The 21,366-nt window shown below is 36.8% G+C and overlaps 1 protein-coding gene across 15 annotated transcripts in view; it reads right to left on the reverse strand.

The window, feature by feature from the left end:
- Nucleotides 1–21,366, reverse strand: part of LOC123683961 (uncharacterized protein CG43867) — a 253,551-nt gene that overhangs the window by 63,189 nt on the left and 168,996 nt on the right. Inside the window, exon 1 of one of the 15 annotated variants that reach the window (XM_045622991.1) lies at nt 7,657–7,797. The exons of the other annotated variants lie outside the window; for them this stretch is intronic. The gene's annotated coding sequence lies outside the window, so the exon portion shown is untranslated. Of the gene's footprint in view, nt 1–7,656; nt 7,798–21,366 lie in introns of those variants that run through there. 15 annotated transcript variants of the gene reach the window in all.

Genomic DNA, 21,366 nt, shown 5'->3' on the forward strand with positions numbered 1-21,366 from the left:
ATTTTCTGAATATCTGATATATTTAGGTATTTATTTCAATTTACATATTTCAAGTTAATGTGAAACGTTGATTCTCTATGGTACATAAGAAGTGCGTTATTTGTGGAGAAACTTGCGAATTGAGTGAAATATCATATTACTGATATGTTTTCATATCCACGCGTTTCATGTCAAATTTGATAGTTCATGTTGGAGACAAAATTTTCTTACTGAACATGACATATGCCCCCTCTATCTTTGTTTATTACTCTGAGCTATCAACTATTATACTCCATTTATGTTAAAATCAATTCAGCATCACCACCGTAACTAGGCAAATTTTCCATTGATCAATTATAGCGATCGTTGATATAAATTAAGGTCGATCTCCAGATTTTATGAATTTCAAAATATTTAAAAAGAAATAACATTTTCCATTCGAAAAGTGACTTTTCATGGTTTGCCTTCAATTATGAACACAGGCTCGTCATGAAAGGAGTTTCTCCTTTTGAAATTATATATTATTATTGGACATTCAAGTGGTCTTTATACGTTCACCCAATTTTTTCACGAATCAGATTCCCTTGTCAGCTAAAAGGTATATCGGAGTAATTCACACCAATCCACAGTAATTTCCGAGAAAAACCCTATCTTTCATTCAATCCATTTTCCTAATGCGTTTCCCGCCATTCACGTGAATTATTAACACTATCCCTACCTCTTTCAACGAGTCAAATTGATTTTTGATTAATTGATCATCAATAATGCATCAAGGTATGATGCCAAGTTTCCATTCTTGTCGCGCTGGTCATCACTTATTCAACTCGGCGAAACGGTTAGTTATTGAAAGTCAATTTGGACTTGGAAACAGCTTGGGAAGTTGAGACTGCAGTTATTACGGAAAAATTTTCTCGTGTTTCCGGTTACAGTTGTGATCTATAGCACTTATAAGATATTTTTAGAGACTGAATTATTACAGTCGTTAGTAATGAGTTGATCACCTTTAGACACATACAGGGTGATTCACCGCGATGGCCTATTAGATGTTTACTCTAATATTTCAAATGGCACAACCAGTATATCATTGCATCATTAGATAGCTTATTTCATGACAATTCCAGCAATATGCCATACCTTGCAACCATATGTTTGCAGAAAAAGTTTTTTTCGAGAAAACCTTTTGGATTTTCGACAAATACTATCTATCATAATACTGTTTGTAGTTTGTATCAAAAATGTACAGGGTGTTTATCAGAAGATCATGATGTTGGACAACTCGAATTCATCAAAACTAAAGATTTGAAATTAGAACCTATATTTTTCATTCAGTCAACTCTACGAATAAAAAAAGTTATTGAGTAACTTGTCAAACATTAATATGTATAATTGATTGCCTATATTCCGAGTTGCTCAGTAGCTGAAATCCCCTCTCCCATATTGGGGTTAGGAACCGCCATTAGGTGGCGCGGTACCGGCAGTTAAGAGACAACATTATAGTGCTGAAGTTAGCAGATTATAAATAAAGAGTAAAATAAAATAAAACGTGGTCTAATTCAATAAATATTGTTTCATACCTATTATAAGAAGGTACTGAACGTTACAAAAGGAAGAGTTACTCAAACATACCCTATACCTAAAATTAATACTTCAAAAGTATTCGAGGATGAACTTCAAATGAGGAAAAATGCGTATACTCCCACTATGCTTATCACTCTATTGTTGATAGTTATCATTGCTAGGCAACACTTTTCTCAATGAGCATATTTTACGAGAAATACATGGATGTTTCTTTCATAGTAAAGATCTTGGTACGTCATAAGCGATGAGAAGTGATATCAACGAAATGACAGCCATGGATCCATCGGTAATAGTTTCACCATTACAGGTTGAGAACGTGCTTCACGACGACTTAAAATGCTTTAGTTCTGCAAACTGTAAGCACAAAATTTTTGTAGTGAATTTTAACAATTTCAATCCGTTGTTGAAGCGTATATCCTGCCATTTTTAGTAATATCGTAGTTGTTACTTGACAAATGTCAAAGGATGACAGCTTTAAAAATTATAGCTGCTCAGCTAACGGGCAATTCAAAATTAAACCTCTTCAAGCATAACACTTTATTATATGTCAAACTGACATCAATTGTAACCCTTTCTCCTCTTTTGAGTTGAAATTTGATAATCAATGACTAAATACAGCAATAAATCTCCTTTATCTCCAGCCATCTATCTCACTTCCAAACTACCTCAAGACCCGAAACTATCCGGACTTGTCCGTGAGACAAATCGCGTAGGCGGATGTTGAAAGTTTTCCCGAGGGTGGGAGAGGTTAGCGTCTCGCGAAACTCATCAATTTCCCCGGTATTCCGGGATAATTTTTCCCGGTAGTTTCGCACACAAGGAGGATATCCAGACGGATCGCTCGAATCAATGGGATTGATGTCGGAGTTCAAACAGGACCCGATAACTCACCTTTATGGCGGCCCAATAAAGAACCTCTTTTAAATCTGCAGTTTTGGGCCCGCTCTCGACCTGAAGTTACGACAGGAGAGGTTTTATTACGGGCCCAGTTTGATTGGATAGGCGTCGAGTAGGCTTTGGTCGTTATTGAAGACGTCGCTCGTCAAATTCTGCCTCACTGACCACGAAGTCGATTCTGTTTTTTTGAGCGCTCGTTCTCCGGAACCATCGCACTATAATTTCGTCACAATGTCTAATATTCTTCTTCTTCTACATATTTTAAGCCGGTGGCTTGTATTTACCAATTCTTTATGCCTCTTGGGAGATTGACGTCCACGAGTCCTTCCACCGTTTAGGCGATCTTCCCAGCGGTCGACGTGTTCCTGGATTTCCATCCCTTACTATTCTGGCAATTCTTTCTTCATCCATCATTTCCACATGGGCATTCCAAAATCTTCTTCTATTGCGTCCCCATCGAACTATATCTGGAACTTCACACTCGTTGCGGATGTCTTCATTTCTCTTTTTATCTCGTAGTGTGAAGCCTAGGATGTTTCTGAGCACTTTCATTTCGGTAGTTCGCAGTGCATTCTTCATCACCTTGGTGTCGGCTCTCGTTTCTATTGCGTACATCACCATTGGTCTCACAATAGTTTTATATATTCTGGATTTAGAATCTTTCCGCATGTGTTTATTGTTCCATACAATGTCTCTGAGAGCACCCGATATCCTTGCCGCCTTGTTTGTTTGGTCTTTAATTTCTCTGGTTCTGTCCTGATTAGCTGTTATTTGCACGCCCAAGTAAGCAACCGACATCACCTGTTCAATTGGTCGATCCTTCAACACAAGTTTACATCTTATTGTTTCTTTTGAAGCCACGAGTGATTTCGTTTTCGCAGTCGATATTTCCATGTTTAATGTTTTGGCTTTTATGTAAAATTTAAATAGGAGCCGTTGTAAATCCTCCTCGCTCAGCTACAATTACTGCATCATCGGCATAACAAATTATCTTGATCTCACCGGTTGTCAGCCTGTAACCTCTTGATGTCTTCTTCAGTTCTTCTATTATATCGTCCATTATTAAATTGAATATTCGGTGTAGTGAAGAGAAATCAGATGATTCCACTCCCAGAGTAATAAAGGGAGCATATTATGTCATTTTCAGTAGACAAATTTTGTCCCCAACATGAACCATCAAATTTGACATGAAGCTCGCGGAAATGAAAACATATCAGTAATACGATATTTTACTCAATTCGTAAGTTTCTCCATAAAGAACGCACTTCGCATGAACCAAAGTGAATCAACGTTTCATACTAACTCAAAATATATCGAAATAAATACCTAAATATATCAGAAATTCGGAAAACAAACTTCAAGCTCGCCAAACAACTTGAAACAACCGATGACACTAAGAAAGCAATAGTTGCCAAACTTTGGATTTCAGCAGATAGATACAGAAAATAATAAATATCCTGCTTATTATAAATTCGACAATTAGAGAAAATATCCTATTTTGGGTGAGACAGCCAGGTTTCTCGCTTGTTATTTAAGATAGAGCCTTGCGGTTTTCACGTTCCTGTCCTTCTTTTTCATGAAACTCAAGTTGGTCTAATCAGATTTTTTTTTTCGGAGTATGGTTTTGAAGATTCAACACAAACTTATATTTTTTTAATGGAACACCATGTATATTATTACTTCGTTGAATTCGTTATTTTTTTCCCTTCAGAATGATGTCTAATACTATGTAGGAAGGATGTTCAGAAATGTTGAAAAAAACACTAAAACATCAAATATCTCTAATGATGATTTTTCGTTAATGGGCAATGGATTTTCTATGTTTCAATAAGAGGATTATTACTCTCGATTTTTAAAAGTAGTAGGCAATAAAGCACAATAAGTGTGGAAATTACAAACCCTCATATGAAATATTCAAAGTTCCTACAATATATCTGACCGTGACATAGTCAACACTGCAAAACAACGCTGTGAATCCCTACAATGTTCAATACTTTCCGCCCTTCAAGGAAAACAGGTGTTGATTACTGAAGGTCGAATGGTGTGGAAAATAGGTCGAATGAGCATTGAATTTCAACACCACCCACAGTGTCATAATATACCCTCACAGGAATTAAAAATCCGCAATACCATGGGAACAAAATGAACTCACTCAAATCACTTTCAAACGTTTAATGTTTGTGCGAAATTATATTGAGATGAATGGAAATACTTGTGACCTTACAAAAATTTCTCGACTGGATGCAGCAGCAATATCTACGAGAAACATCGAAATCCATTTCTAATGAAAAGTGCGTAATTTTTAACAAATATTATCAACACAAAAACACCTTTTGGATCGATTCGGTCCTTACTTGATAGAAATTCATTTGGATTGAAATCAAATGATAATTATTCTATTTCCCTTTTCGATTATATAAAAACAATTGTTCCGCTACATTCTTGATTTTTTTGGATGATTCTATTCAAAATGTCAAATCTGAAGCAGCTACTGATGTGACACGAAATAATTGATCTTTATACAATGTATTTCAAAAGACCAAATCAAAACTTTAGGCAGTGATAATTTTGGTTAAGAATTTTTTCAAAGTGATTTTTTTTTATATAGAATCATTTCGGAGAAACAGCCTGTTAAACTTATAGTTTTTTCAATGAACGAGTTGGAATAATAAGTCTTCGAATTTTGGAGGATATTGTACTCCGTGCTTTTCCAATTTTTTCCATGTTTTTGTTGAGTTCTTACAATACCTCAGTGGCGTAGTTTTTCGGGAATCGTGTCTTTACTTGCCACAACCTCTATTTAATGATGTTAGGAGGAATTAAGAGCTATTTCCTGGATTTCCCGACTTCTCTTCAAACTATTCTTGAAAGTCGCTAGGATGTACTATTTTCGAGAAAAACAATTTCAGTATTATCGAGACATCATTTTGTTCACTTTGATCAACACCTTTTTTCGAGCTCTTTTTTGGCAACATATGAAATGTTCCCTTTCAAACTACTGGTAGCTCGACAACACGGAAGTCATTTTCCTGGAAAACGGTACATTCTGGCAGATTCTAAGAAGGGTACCATTTTTGTGAATAAAAGTGAGAAAATTGGGAAATGACTCTAAATAGCCGCTATACCAGCTATCCCCATTGGGGTGAAAGTTAAGGGCGATTGAAGATACGATAACCCCGAAAACTATGCCACTGGGGCATTGGAGGAACTCAACAAAAACATGAAAAATATTGAAAATACTTCGAGAATATTATCCTTCAGAATTCAAACTCCTTTAGAATTTTTTTATCAAATGAAAAAAATAGGTTTAAAGGCATTATCTTCGAAAGGATTCGATATAAGAAGAAGAAAAAAGTTCATTTTATACCTAATAAACTAATTACATCGCTGAGGTATATAATATTATAACCAGTGCGCGATATAAAAAAATATATTTGAAAAACTTCTTATTTCCATTGAAACTATCACTTCCTAAAGTAACAACATGGTATTTTGAATCAAACTAAAAAAATATATGAATTGTTTCGTTACACAGTAGCTACTTCAGATTTTACATTTAGAACAACAGTTATTCAAAATGTATAATTTGTTACTGCGTAGCGAAAACAATTTTTGTTTATACAATCGAAAAGCAGAAATAGAATAACTGTTATTTGATTCCGTTACAACGCAATCTTATTGAATGCTTTCAGTTCTTACTTGATGGAAATTCATATTGATTTGGTGAAAATAAATAGAAGCACTTATTTTGCGAAAATGTTTTGCTGCTCTATTTCTCTGATTCTATTATACTGTTAGCTATCATTAATTGTTGTATAATACAGGGTGATTCACCGGGATGGCCTATTAGACGTTTAAGAAAAACTAAGCATAATTTTGAGCTGAAAATTTGCATATCGGGGTTTGAGACAATGATCTTTCTCCCTAAAATATTTTCAGATCTCTACAACTTACGGTTATACCGGAAACAGACCACTACTTCCTTATTGCAAATGGCACACCCAGTATATTATTGCATCATTAGATAGCTTTTTTGATGGCAATTTCGGCAATATATGCCATACCTTGGGTAAAAATTCAACGGTTCATGAGTTATTGGGATTCTTATGAAAAAAAGGTGGCGATGAGAACTCACATTTTTTGAATATTTCAGCAGAAAAAGCTTTATTCGAAAAAATTTTCTTTTTTTTAGATTTCGCAAATACGTAGTGTTATGAGACTGTTTTCGGCTTGGACCAAAAATGTACAGGGTGTTTATAAGAGGATCATGAACTTGGACAACTCAAATTCATCAAAACTCAAGATTTTCAAATTAGGACCTATATTTTTTTTATTTCAGTCGATACTACGTTCAAAAATAATGGGGCTTACTTAAGCAAACCCTATACCTAAAATGAATATTTTAAGAGTTATCGAGGAAGAACTTTAAATGAGGAAAAACAGCTATTTATAACTGTGTGGAGTAGTCTGCGATTTCCGAAAAACACAGAAAGAAACTAAAATTCGATGTTTTCATAACCTAATTTGACATATCAAGAATTGTAATGAATTATTCGTAATTGAAAATTGTATTGGTTTATGGATTTCTCAACAATCCCAACGAAAAATTAATTAAAATTCATGAAATTTAAAATTCAGTTATCCAAACTTCGAATTTTAGTTTCTTTCTGTGTTTTCCGGAAGTAACAGACAGCTATTAACACAGTTATAAATAGCGGTTTTTCCTCATTTAAAGTTCTTCCCCGATAACTCTCGAAGTATTCATTTTAGGTATAGGGTTTACTTAAGTAACCCCCATTATTTTTGTACGTAGAATCGACTGAAATAATGAAAAATATAGGTTCTAATTTGACAATCTTGAGTTTTGATGAATCTAATAGGCTATCCCGGTGAATCACCCTGTAAATTATCCCCTTCCAAATATTTTATGAGATTTTAAAATGCATTTCACGATACTTCAAGTTGATGTAAAAAAAAAGGAATTAATGAGATCAATGTCACCAAATCACAATTTGATTGTATAAATCATCACCATCTTCAGCCGATCCTAAAAAAACCTTATCTTCAGCGCTAACCACATCATTGATTTCATCATCATCAAACCAAACCGCTTTAAACGAATCCAACCACAAATCTCCGAATCACCGTCACCCATCATCCTAAAGGACGGACCCCACCAACAAACCACCTTCTAAAAATTACCCATCGTGTCAACAAAAACGTGAAAACACCCGCGCAAATTGACGTACAAAACTACGGACACCCGGTCGTGAGGCGCTCTTGCATCTCCTGCGCCCGCTACGGAACCCGCCGGAAGACTGAGCCGCGACTCGCCCGTGCGCTCGCTAAAGCGGCGGCCGGACGGCGCGACGTGCCGCGCGCTTAGCATGCGCGCGCTCTCGCAACGTCTAATCTATAATGTTACAGACGTCCCTTATTATTGGGAGAGATAAAGTGTTACCGGAGTGCAGAACATCGATTCCCCATAATTTGGGGGTGGGGCAGTGGGGTGAGTAGGGGGGTGGAGGACGATGCGGCGGCGACGGCTGGATCTGGACCGTAGCCGGAAAGAGTTACGCGGATTTGGGAGATCGTGGCCGGATGCTGGGAGCTCCGTGAGAATCGTGCCAGTTGGAGGTGGGCCTCGTGGTTTTTGGCGGTGTTTCAGGGGGTGTGGGAGGGAGGTTGAGGTTTGGGGGTTTGGTGTTTGATTAAGGCGATATCCAATTATTGATAAAGCACAAAAACGTATTCAGTGATCATACCTTTTATCTAGATGGATTATTGCGATATAATACATTGGACATTTACACTGTTTGTGTCAAGCTGGTGAAAAGTAGGTGTTCAGTAAAAGATTCTTCACGATACAGCTCAGAAAAACACACATCGTCAAAAGTCTTGGTTTCTCAAGAAATAAACAATCTATGTTTTGGAAATGAGATAAATATTTCCCTTTATTACAACTGCAATATATTTGATAGAGAATCCTATTGAATTATATATTCATTATTCAACTGCTTTTGAGCAATTAATAGTATCTAATAACAAACATCGTGAGTTATAATAACTCACTATAATAAATCGGAAAATATGAATCTGTGCTTCTATACTTCTCTGCTTCTATTCGATTGGCCGAAAGGGAACATTCCATTATTGTTATTGAGGGGAGGAATGTCCGAGAGAATGTCACTTTAATAATTTTGACGTTTTCAAATTAAGTTGAAATCTAATTATTATGAATGTTTTGCTGAAAACGATTAATTCATATAGTGAAAATGAAATATTATATGGGTATACATTTCCAAAAGACAAACAGCTAATGTTACCATACAGAATTTTAAAGGAGTTTGTAGCAGTAAGGTCATTAAGTCGTCGTTCACAGGGAATGTTTTTGGTATATTTTAATGCATTTTTATAGGCAACTATTAAGGATTTCAATACAGTTCTATGTCTGTACGGATTCCAGCTAGCCGAAGCTAGTTCGATTGTCATTGGTGACACTAAGTATCCATCTCTCTTGTAGTCGGGATCGAGCACATATGTTTATTTCCCGTTCCTTCTGTCTATATTCTAAGTCTGTATTTTTTTCTTAGTATTTATTGATATAGTCGTAGATGAAGTATAGTATTCAACTTGCGCTAATGGTCATATCTCACTTGATGAATTACAGCACTCGCCTGCGGTTCGTGCTGTTAACTTCATCTGCGTGACTTATGACCTATATTACTGCTCGTTGAATAATATACTATGTTTGTGACTCTCTACTTTATGCAGGATCAGACAAAATAGGAAAAATGAGAAAAAATCAGAATTTATCGATCATTTACTTTTGATTAATTATAGTTATTCCACAACTAAATCCAAAGTCAATAGTCCGTAGTACCACCTCTTCTTCTAATCAACTGCCGGATACGCCTAGGCATCCCACGAACCAAGTCATCAATGAAATTTTCAGGCATATCGTTCCATTCTTCCTGAAGGGCTAAATTCAATTCGTGAAAAGTTGAAAGTGGGTTTTGGCGATTGGATATTACTCTCTCTCTAAGTAATCCAATACGTACTCAATTGGATTCATGTTTGGTGTGTTTGCTAGCCAGTTCATCCTCTGGATATTGTTCTCTTTGAGAATGTTTTGAACCCTTCGTGCATTATCATCCTGATAAATGAAATTATCCCCAAATTCGTTGTTGAGAAGAACAATGATTGGTTCAATGATGTTTTCTACGTAGATGGTACCAATCATTGGCGACCGAACATATACCCCCCAAGCACCTTGTTGATCTACTTTAAAAGTGCACAACTTGAAGTTGAATCGCTCTAGTCTTCCTGTACTTTCCCAAACCTTTTTTCGTCGACTATCACTCTGTGTACCGAATCGTGACTCGTCCAATTACGTTGCGCCATTGTGGTAAAAGCCAGTCTTGGTGGTGTTCTGCCCATTGCCGACGGGTAGCTCTATGTCCAGGTGATAGCCGAAGTACTCTCAAAAGTCTTTTTGACCTTGAATTTTAGGAATGCAACCGTGTCCTCATGGTACTGGTTGAGACTACCAGTCTATAGGTCCTCAAAAATGACTTCGAAGGGCTGTTACAGATACCGTTCGATTCTTCCCAGAAAAATTTTCTATATAATGGTCTTTCCTTGCAGACGTAACTCTGGGTCGACCAGGCACTGGTCTCCGGGCAACGCTGTCGGTTTCCAGGAAAAGGGCCACTATGCGCCTTATTGAAGTCCGTGGAATGTGTCCCGGAATTTTCCTCGCAATCTTCACAATATTACAACTCCCGTTATTCCCTGAAAACTGATTAAATTCAAATATACTTGTATTTTCCCGAACAAGAAACATTCCGTGCTAGTTTATTGTTTTCATATAAATAATAAGACGACATTTTCACACACAATAAATTATCATGTCACATTCAACGAATTGGGAGTTGATATGGGGGGGGCCAAGACTTTTGACGATGTGTGCACATGATTGCGTTCATTTGGCTGCTGGAAGATGGCTGCCAACTTCACGCCGGTAGTTTAACTTCAAGTATATGGTTTTTTCAATAGAAATTATGCAATGGTTATAATGGCAACAAAGTGTGTTATTTTTTCACATTTCTCATATCATTTGTCCTAATTAATCCTTAGCTTTCTCAACTGAAATATACAAAGAAAAAAGAGAAAAGCAATGACGTGAAGTCAGAATATTTCGGTGCTCGTTAATTCATACACCAAATAAGTCCTTGGAGACCAGAGAGCTATATACAAATAGGTTTAAGGTGTGTGCGCCATCAGAGCATGAATAAACGAGCGCTCGAAAGCCTTTGACTTCACGTCAGTTCATTTTTTTTCGATATTCTGGTTGAACTTTTTGCGGTTCTTATGAAACTTAAAATATTGCATCAAGTTGGATTGGTTATTTAAGAAAATCATCCGCGGCTTTATAGCCAATTGACACCTAAATTTCAGATTTTCCAATCTGACAATACGTTCATTGACAATATTTACCAAAATCTTTCATGTATATTGAGTATTTCAAATATGACATGTGTGTGAACAAACATTCTTTGAAAATTTACAGAATGTAAGTAGACTTGAATTTAACTACGAAACGTTCACTCAACATAGCTTGATAACATTTTGACCACGAATTTCGTAAATTACAGACATCTGGACGAAATGGTAGATTTTTCGTAACATAACTAATGTCACGGTCGTATACAAAAGGCCGAACACTCGCAATACCGACATTTTTCTTCCAGACCGAAAAACCGCCCCTAATCTAGAAGCCGGGGGCAGGAATTCTAACATACGTAATTCGAACTAACGTTCGGTCTTTTCAGCGAGCCTCAAATCGACGTCGTTTGACCGACTTTTCCAGGCGGTGTGATTATTGGTGAAAAATGACTGGAAATAAGGAAGAAGGGAAAGTGAAAGCCCGTTTTCCCCGAGGAAGGGAATAAATCAACCCCGGCAGGTTTCTACGTGTTTCTTGTGATACACGTTTGACTCGGTTCACGGGCAGATATACGACAAGAGAACTTAAATTTGGTACAAGAACGCCTTGTTTTACGTTTGAGAACGTTTTATGGCAAAACAGTCATTCGATCATTTGGCGCCTCTTTGATGTTCTCTAATTTCGTTTGTATATAAAAGATACCGATAGAAAGGTAGTTTATTCCAACCAAACTTACGAGATTAATACAATCGTACCTGGCAAATAAAAATTCAGAGGGAACATCGATAGTACCAGGTCGACGACCAGAGAAATTGAAGCCGGAGTTCCCCAAGGATCGGTGATAGGACCGCTGCTGTTCAACTCATACATGGCAGACATACCGAAAATGAATAGATGCAAGATGACACCGCTTTTTACTATCACAGTAGAATGCGGAAAACAGTTACTAGGCAGAAACAGATAGACCTAGATAAACTGATGGAATGGAGCTTCAAAGTGAATACATCGAAAACAGTTGCAATCCACTTCGGAGGAGCAACAGTAAAGAAAGAAAAAGCAGGAAACGTTAAAATAGAAAATCAGAGCATAGAATGGAAAATGGAATTAATATCTGGGAGTAACACTAGATGAAAGAATGAACTTTAACAAACAGATAGAAGAAAGCAGAAAAAAGGCAAGGCAATTGCACGGGAGAATGTATCCTCTAATCAATCTTTCCTTAAAAAACAAGCTGAAGAAAATAAAAAGAGTAATGCGAAGAATTCCGTATGCAGAAGTAACCTGGTATAACATGAAAAATAATAATAAAGATCAGTTGCAAACTGTTAGAATATTACTTCATCCGAAAAAAATTACGAGAGAGACAACCAACATTACATCCTACCCTACACTTGTAGTATTACATCATATCGTCACCGTGGCGCTGCAAGTGTTAACGAACGATGGATATTTTGTTACTTTTTATCATTATTACTACTGCGCCTCTTTGGTGTTTACCGTCTGCATAATAGAAAATTGGGTCTACACCTTGTTAAATTTTTCATTTCTGTTTTGGTTGCCAATCCACAAAAATAAACCGTTTCATCATAATCAGGATAGTTTGTTATTTTTTTTCTGATTGCACCAAGAACTTAAAGTTCTTCTGCGAATTATATTATTGAATTTACAATTCAACTAGTAGCAACAGAAAATGGTCCAATGATGCGCAATGGACTAGTTTTCATTTTTTTGTTAAGGATTTATTCTAAAAATTCAAGTAAAACGAAACAAAAATGTGGAAGAATCATTGAAATATCTCTAGAAATGAAAAAGTTATGGGGCTTTGAAGTTGCGCTTGAAAGAATAATTTCTACTGTGTGACGTCACGCCACTTACACGAGGCGACTGGTATTCGCAGAGTGCTTACGAATTCATTGGTGTACAATCACTTGTGCCGTTCGTGTCGTGTTTTGTTCGTTACACGATGGCTGAAATAAAAAAAAATCCTACAAATATTGTGCCTATGTGTGCAAGCACGACAATCAAAAACCCCAATATATTGTTTTTTCATGTACCAAATGACATGAATCAAAGGAAGAAGTGGTGCAAATTAATGAGGCGTGACTTAATTGGACCTAAAACAACTTCATATGTGTGTGAAGATCATTTTGATGTAAGTATCTATCAGTACTAGCTGTCTATTTCTGATAACAAAATCTAAGGTGTAAGTTGGTTTGAAATAAGTTATTGAGTGAAAATAACTACAAACGGCGCGAGAGCCTCGGCGCGGCTAAGTATTTAAACGTAATTTATGGTGTAGCGATCACAGGCAAGTGGCGTGACGTCACAGACGAGTCGGAGACCAAAGACGTTCCGCGCTAAAATACATAAATTTAAATAATCTATTTCTCAGTCATTTATAGATGGATTTTTAAAATGTTTTCACTGATTTATCAGTTTTGCTCTATATTTTAATTCTATCGTGTCAAATATATAGTATTATCAACATCACTAAACTTGTCCATTGAATTCTCATCGCTTTCGTTGATAAAAGCATTAAGTGGTAGTTGAAAAGTCCAAAACTCATACCAACTTGGCAGAAAATTCCGAAACCCCACCCGTAAACGAAGCCGACGACCCACACCTTCCAATAACGAAACAGGAGAACCAGAAAAACCTGGCGAAAACCCTCGAAAAGTACAGCGGCGAAATACGATGTTATTCCAGATTATAACTTGGAGTTATTCCTGCGGAAACTCAGAGCAAAAACTCAATTATTTATTGCTCCAACGAACATCCCTGTGTTTTTGCCTGAAACGTTCGCAATCCCGATACTCCAGAAAAAAAAACGGGGAGATAATTCCTCTCAGGATGAAAATTCACGACCGGCGAAGATCAAAAGAATGCTCTGGCCGTTTGACGGCCCGACTAGGGTTAGTGAGGTTTTGATGTGGTGTGAGGGGGTGCAATAGTTATTTTTGTGAGTAGTTCGAAGAATTGAACTTACGTTATCTCCACAAATAACATTAATTCATTATCAACAAATTTTCAACTGGTAGTTAACGAACATTTGCTATATATAAATAAACTCTTACAAGAATTCAATAATTTATTCACTCAGAATATAGGATTTATTAATAATTAACAAACTAACATAATTCTAGCGATTCAATCTGTGGAAAAGTTAAAGGACACATCCCTCAAAGAGAAGCGCATCTCCTTGAAGGATTAGTCCTAGAACTTTTCCTTTGATTCGACTTTCCTTTTTAAACATAAAATCTGTGTTACTAAGAGCTTATTGAACGCCGCTTAGCACATCTGTACTGAATTTTGGGTTTAGATCGTTTGTACCTGCTTTGTTATTAGTGATGTTGGCAGAACAGTGGTTAGAGGGGATGGATGCGATCAAGATGACTTGGGTTCAAACCCGGATACCCTCAATATGAGCTATGAAAAATTACCTAATTTGGCAAACAGTTCTTTTAAGACCCTAACAATCGGATAATAGAAACAACCAAAATAATTATCTAAGAAATACGTTAACCATTACTGAATTGAATTACGTATGAATAAGGTTTATTAATTATTACTCAATGATATATTAACCTCAACTATATTTATTTCCTTCAAATGTATATTTCTTCAGCATAATTAATATAAGTTATGAGTAAAAAATGAAGTGTAATAATGAATGGGTTATTGGTGAGATTTCAAATAAATTATTTATTTCCATGAAACTTATATTTGTTTGTCCATATATCCAATAAATGATTTATTAACTATAATGCATTTTCGATAATATCAAATAAACACTTCTTTCAGTGTAGTACAACTTCACTTCCTTTTTTTTTACGAAATTCCAGGCTTCAATGTAATATAATATACATACATTTATGATTCAAAGTATTGTCCATTGCTGGCCACTACTTTCTCCCATCTTTGGGGCAGCGTGCGAATCCCGCGTTGAAAAAAACTGTCATCTTTTGAAGTGATCCACGAATCGATCCAATTTCTCACTTCTCCATGAGACCGGAAGTGCTGGTCAGCCAGGCCGTGTGTCATTGATTGAAACAAGTGATAGTCTGAAGAGCAACGTCTGAAGAATACGGCTAGTGGGGTAGGACTTTTTTTTCTACATTTCCAAGTATGTCTTCACCATTTTCTCAACATGGGGTCAATCATTCTCAGTCAGTCAGTCAGTTTCAATAACGCATAATACATTACGCCGAGCTGGTCCCACCAAAAACTGAGCATGACCTTGGAACCGTGAATATTCGGTTTGTCCGTCGACGTGGAAGCATGGCCGGGATATCCACATGATTTCCTGGGTTTGGCAGTATCGTTATAAACCCAGTTTTCGTCTCCAGTCTGTTCACAAGCAAACAAACGCCGTTCAACATTTCTCGGCTTCAACTCGTACGGCACCCATTTTCCTTGTTTCTGAGTCATGCCTGCCAATTCTTGTTGCGTTTGACACGAGTCTTGATAAAGTAATGCCACCAATTCTTTATCTTTGAAAACCTCCTCTCTTCCACCGCCATGCTTGTGTTCGACGTCAAATTTACCTTTCTTGAAGCGTTGAAACCACTCTCGGTACGTTCTCACTAATAGCGGCCTCACCATAAGTATTTGAGAGCATTCGTTGAGGCTCAGTCGCAGATTTTTTCATATTGAAGTAGAGAATTAAAACCTTTCGCAAATGACGAGAATTTGGATCGTGAGCTAACATGTAGATCGAGAATAACTTTATGATGCAGACACAAATCGACTAATATTTCGACAACATAATCTTCACAAATACTTAAGCTTATTGTATAACATCTACGATCTTTTTTTTCGACTACCACTTACCGCTACAGCCATCTATTACAAAACGGCTGAAGCAAAGTTGTACACCTAATAGTAATCTGTAACCGGAAGTTGTAGAGTTTTGAAAATATTTTAGGGAGAAAGATCATTGTCTCAAACCCCAAAGTGCACATTTTCAGCACAAAATTATTATTAGTTTCCCATGAACGTCTAATAGACTATCGCTGCGAAACACCCTGTATCTTTCAGAAGCCTACAAGACTGCAGTTAATTTTTCTTGAAGTAAATTTTCATCCCGTTCATTCCGGGAACAATCCACCCAAAGTCCCTACAATAATCCCAAAACAAAGCGGCGCACTTTTAGTTCTATACCGGGGGGATCGGAGAAAACAGCAATAGATATTAAAATTTAATTTAAAGATATGTCCTGAGACCGGCCCAACTTTCAAGTAAGGTATTCCCGGTAGGAGAGGCACTTTCTTCTGGAGAACACGGGAACTTTCCGGGGGTATAAATATCCTTTTGATGAAAAAGGTAGGGAGAGCCTCGCTGTTTTCCCTCCCGCGCGTTCATTTGAATATTGCTTTCGAATGATTTCAGTTTTCCCTTTTTCCCCGACTTGAATAAATTAAACTCGATACTCTTTGATCGTTGAGTCTCCGACGGCCAGGGGCAGGGAACGAGAGGGGGGATGAGGGGGACTTAATTGAATGGGAAATAATTTGTTTTCCAGCGAAAATTGGAATTAGATCGGGAACAAAAGAGTACGTCTTCGCTGAAAATTGAATTTCCGGGTGGGAAAAACAAGGGATTACCAACCCGGGGCATTGTGCGCTTTTCACTGGATGAATATGTTGAATTTCAATTCGGTCATGATATCCCAAATTGTTGACGGTTGAAAATTGAAGTTTAACATTCATTCATCATTTATTTCAATATATTACATCCAAAGGAGAAATACCTAATAACAGGTGTAAATAATATAAGAATTAACGAATAACAAAAAATAGAATTGAATAGCCATCGGCTAAAAATTAACACCAAAACTTGATCAAGCAATAAAGTTGCCTTCTGAACCCATAATCATTATAGTGGCTATATTAATTCAATGAGAGTAAAAGTGACGTATCTTTTTTTTACTTTACTCCTAAGAAACATCTACTTCTTCTGCGAACGGCATTCATCCTTAGAATACTAGTTATTGGAATGTTTTTAAAACATCTGATGTTTCGAAAAATGCAACACTAAATTTATGTGGTAACAGTTTTGTGACGTAGTACCACCATGAGAAAAAAACTTTTGAGAATTCAATAACATAACACCTCACGTGACGTCACCTAATTAATCCTATGTCTTGACAGTAAAAACACTTTTTTAAATTCGAATTTATCCGTTACAAAGTCTCCTTCTAGCGTGATACATATACTAGAACGCTCCTCTAACTTTTCAATAAATTTTCTGTAGAATGATTCGTCTTTGTTTTCGAAACAGGCTTCAACCTCGGCAATCACTTCTTCATTATTCATCATTCAATTGGATCATGGTTTTTATTGATTTGAGGCAAGGAGCATTCGCTAGATGAAAGAAAATATTTTTTTTTTGGATTTGAGAACATTTTTTCTTAATTTTGTCACAACCTTACCAGCTGCTATTTGGACGGTTTTAACATATTTCTTTCTTCTCAGCTGTTCCTCTCGCTCTCTTTGACTCAGAAATGCAGTAGAGAATCCACTTTCATCCACTAATACATATCGACTTGAAAAACCCTGTTTATTCTGATTCAACAGCTACGAATTGCATTCGAATTCGACGATGCGTTGTTGTTTTTGATCAGCGGTGAGCAACTGCAACACCAATGTAGCGTCATCCTGATTCAAACAAGTTTTGGACCTGTGAATTGGCCTCCAAGATCTTGTGATTTAACACCGCTAGACTACTTTCTGTGAGGCTATGTAAAGTCATTGGTCTATGCGGATAAGCCACAAACCCTTGACCATTTGGAAGACAACATTCGCCGTGTTATTGCCGATATACGGCCACAAATGTTGGAAAAAGTCATCGAAAATTGGACGTCCAGATTGGACTAAATCCGAGCCAGCAGTGGCGGTCATATGCCAGAAATCGTATTTAAAATGTAATGCCACAAGATAATCTTGTGGATAAATAAAATTCATGTCAATCGAATAATCCATCGTTGTTTTATTGCAATTTAAAGTTCTATAGCTCTAAAAAAAAACACCCTTCATATCATCCACAACATAAACTGTATGAACTTCATTTGAAAAAAAATGCCAAAAATAAAGGATTATATATGAATGTCATCAGAGTAAAACGAACCCCATTAGCGTAAAAATGAACCCCCATAACCGAGCCCCGCTGTCCCCGCCCCTGAAACTCGCAACCGAAGGTGAAAACGACCCCGCTGAATACGAATGAAAATTAACGAAACAACACAGCCGCCCTCTGCATTCAATATCCTGAATACAAAGCGCGAAATTCATTTTCGCCACTCCGTTTTCTAATCGAATGAAAACCTAAGCGGCCGGAAAAATCTAACGTGCAGAATTCTGAAGAGCACGAACCCTTCGAATTGTAATGTAAATCCCCCCCGATGCCTCCGGGGACTCCCCCACCTGTTGTATGCTAATTTCGAATTGTCTTCCGTTGGTAGGCGGATTTTTCAACTTTCGCGGAGTTGTGGGCATGCGATTCGGGGCGTTTGGGGCTCGAAAGTTTGAATTTTTCGATTGAAAACCTGATCGGGTATCGATGGGGGTCATCTTTTAGCAATTATGAGAGATTTAGAGCGGATTCAATTTAATGTTGAGATCGATTGGCAAAAAAGCAGCTTTTCAGAACTGTGAGTTGTTTGGTGTTCTGTTCTATACCATGCTTAGTAGTCTCTATGAAATCGTCTACCCTATTGACAAATTTGATAACGTCCTTGGACACTTCATGAGGTTTTGAAACTAATTTGTCCATAATAGATCATTTTGAGCACATGACCCTCCCCCCTCAACAACTTCCAACTTGTTGAATGTAACATGACATTTTTTTGGATGAGGAACTTCACTACCTTATCACTTAAATAACAACAATAAAGCAGCAAAAAAAAATGTTTCTTATTCGGGAGAATACAGGTGTATTCGATGTTAATCAGTTTTCAGCGAATATCACGAGTTGTAATATTGAGAATATTCCGTGGAAAATTCCAGGACATTCAATTTCTTAGTTTGACCGGGCAAGACTAGTAGCCCCACATCAAGAAGCATTGTCGAACCACCAGATTGCGCCACGTTTGAATATTAAACGGATTTCAGTAAGGTGCATAGTGGCCTTTTTCCTAGAAACCGACAGCGTTGCCTGGTCGACATAGTTCCTAGAGTAACATCTGCAAGGGAAGATCATCATATTGAAAATTTTACTCGAAGGAATCAAACAGCCCTTCTAAGTCATTTTTTAAGGACCTATAGATTGGTAGTCTCAACTAGTACGATAAGGGGACGGTTGCACTCCTAAAATTTAAGTGCAAGAAGACCTTTAAGAGTAGCTATCACCTGGACATAGAGCTACCCGTCGGCAAAAGGCAGAACACCACCAAGACTGGCTTTCACCACAATGACGCAACGTAGAAAGATTTTGGAGAGCTCCAGGTAGACTAGAGTGTCCTAATTTCGCCCAGGAAGTTGTTCCTCTGCACAATCAATTTGGGGATAATTTCATTTATCAGGATGATAACGCTCAACCTCACCGCACACGAAGATTCAAAGCATTCTTCAAGAGAACAATATCCGGAGAATTAAGTGGAGAGAAAATTCATCAGACATGGATCCAATTGAGCACGTATGGGATTACTTAGGGAGAGCAATATCCAATCGCCAAAACTCACCTTCAACTTTTCAGGAATTGAGTTTAGCCTTTCAGGAAGAATAATTAATAACAATAATAATTGAAATGTTAATTTGACCCACATACAATCTTTCTCACAATCTGTACAACATTAGGTACTAATTAGACTTTTAAACTAACAAGAGTTCCTTTTAACCCTCAGAATGTCAAAAAAAACATTAGAAAAAATATATATTTTTCCCGAAGGCACATCCAATGGCAAGCCACTGGATCTGCCTTGTGTGGGAAATATTGTTTCATCTACTCGAAAACAAAAAGACACTCAAATAATAACTAATCTAGACGATATAGAAAAAGAAAAACATTTCATCTTCAAAGGAAAGAAAAACTGAGCGAGCAGGCACATTATCTAAACATGAACAAATTAATTTTTTATACAGAACATTTCTTCGACCACTCCTGCCGACATCATTTTCAACCAATTTTTGATTTTCCTCTTGAATTCATTAAGAGTTGCAAAATTTTTTATTGTTGTTGGAACTATATTGTAAATAAAGGGGGCTAGGTAGAATGTGATCTCTGACCTATCGTTTTTATTGTTCTCGGAGAAATAATCCAATTTCCTCTATCTCTGGTACTATATTGATGTTCATTGAAGCTTACTGACATTAAGTTCGTTCTCTGGTGAATTGTCAGAGCCAAAAATAGTTTTCGCAGGTCCATAATTCCACTATCAGCGAATGAGAGTTCAGTCGAAAATAAAAAAGGCTTTCGAAAATTTATCTTATGGAACGATATGCCTGAAAATCTCATTATTGAGTTGATTCGGGGGATGCCTACGCGTATTGGACAGTTGATTGAAAGAAGAGGAAAGATACGGACCATTGAATTTGGATTCAGTTGGGGAATAACCTCGGGAATAAATATAGTTAATCAAGAATAAATGATCGATAATTTTAGATTTTTTTCTCATTTTTTTTATTTAGTCTCATCCTGCATAAAGCAAAGAGTAACAAACAAAGATTTTCTGCCAAATATAATGCAGTTGAATTAGAGGAAAATATTTTTCTCATTTTCAGAATATAGATTGTTTATTTCTTGAGAAACCTAGGTGGGCCAAGGCTTTTGACGATGTGTGTATTTCTGCAATATTTCCTCATTATTAATTTACCTCACCTCTCTTACGGAAATGAAGGGTAGTAAAAACACACGAACCTCTCCTATTCTTGTATTCGCTATACACCTACGTTATTCAAATCATAAGCAACGACCTATGCAAATGACCCTAATCAACTCATAACCTGTCCAGGGTCCAAATTATGGCCTCATTAAATCTTTACTACGGTACGTATTTCAACATGACCTATTCATTTATAATGCTCACGTGGAACCACACCAAGATCTCTGATTAACCTCCCCGACATCGAAATGGTTTGTTCCATATGTCGGATCTTTCGTTATTCATGCTAAATACATATCGAATGTGCCGCACTATCGAGACTTTTGATCTAACGGTTTGCGTAATTCTGTGACAGTTGCACGAAACTTTGGTATTTATGGAAACTATAACTATTTATTTTGTTGATTTTTTTTTTCGATTCAACAATGTTGATGTTTTATGTTAATAACGAAACTGCAGATTCGATGATTTGAGTCTTAGCCAAATTAACAACCAGAGTATTACGATAGTATAGTATATTCAAAGTCACTTGAACTAGTCCATAAAAACGCTTGGTCATAGATAACTCTTTGAAGTGGATATCGCGATCCGCTAAATACCGGGGTTTACTTGAGAGTATTGTTAGGCAATAAATCCACTGGATCCA

The sequence above is a fragment of the Harmonia axyridis genome, chromosome 7 (assembly GCF_914767665.1).
Source record: "Harmonia axyridis chromosome 7, icHarAxyr1.1, whole genome shotgun sequence".
NCBI lineage: Eukaryota > Metazoa > Arthropoda > Insecta > Coleoptera > Coccinellidae > Harmonia > Harmonia axyridis.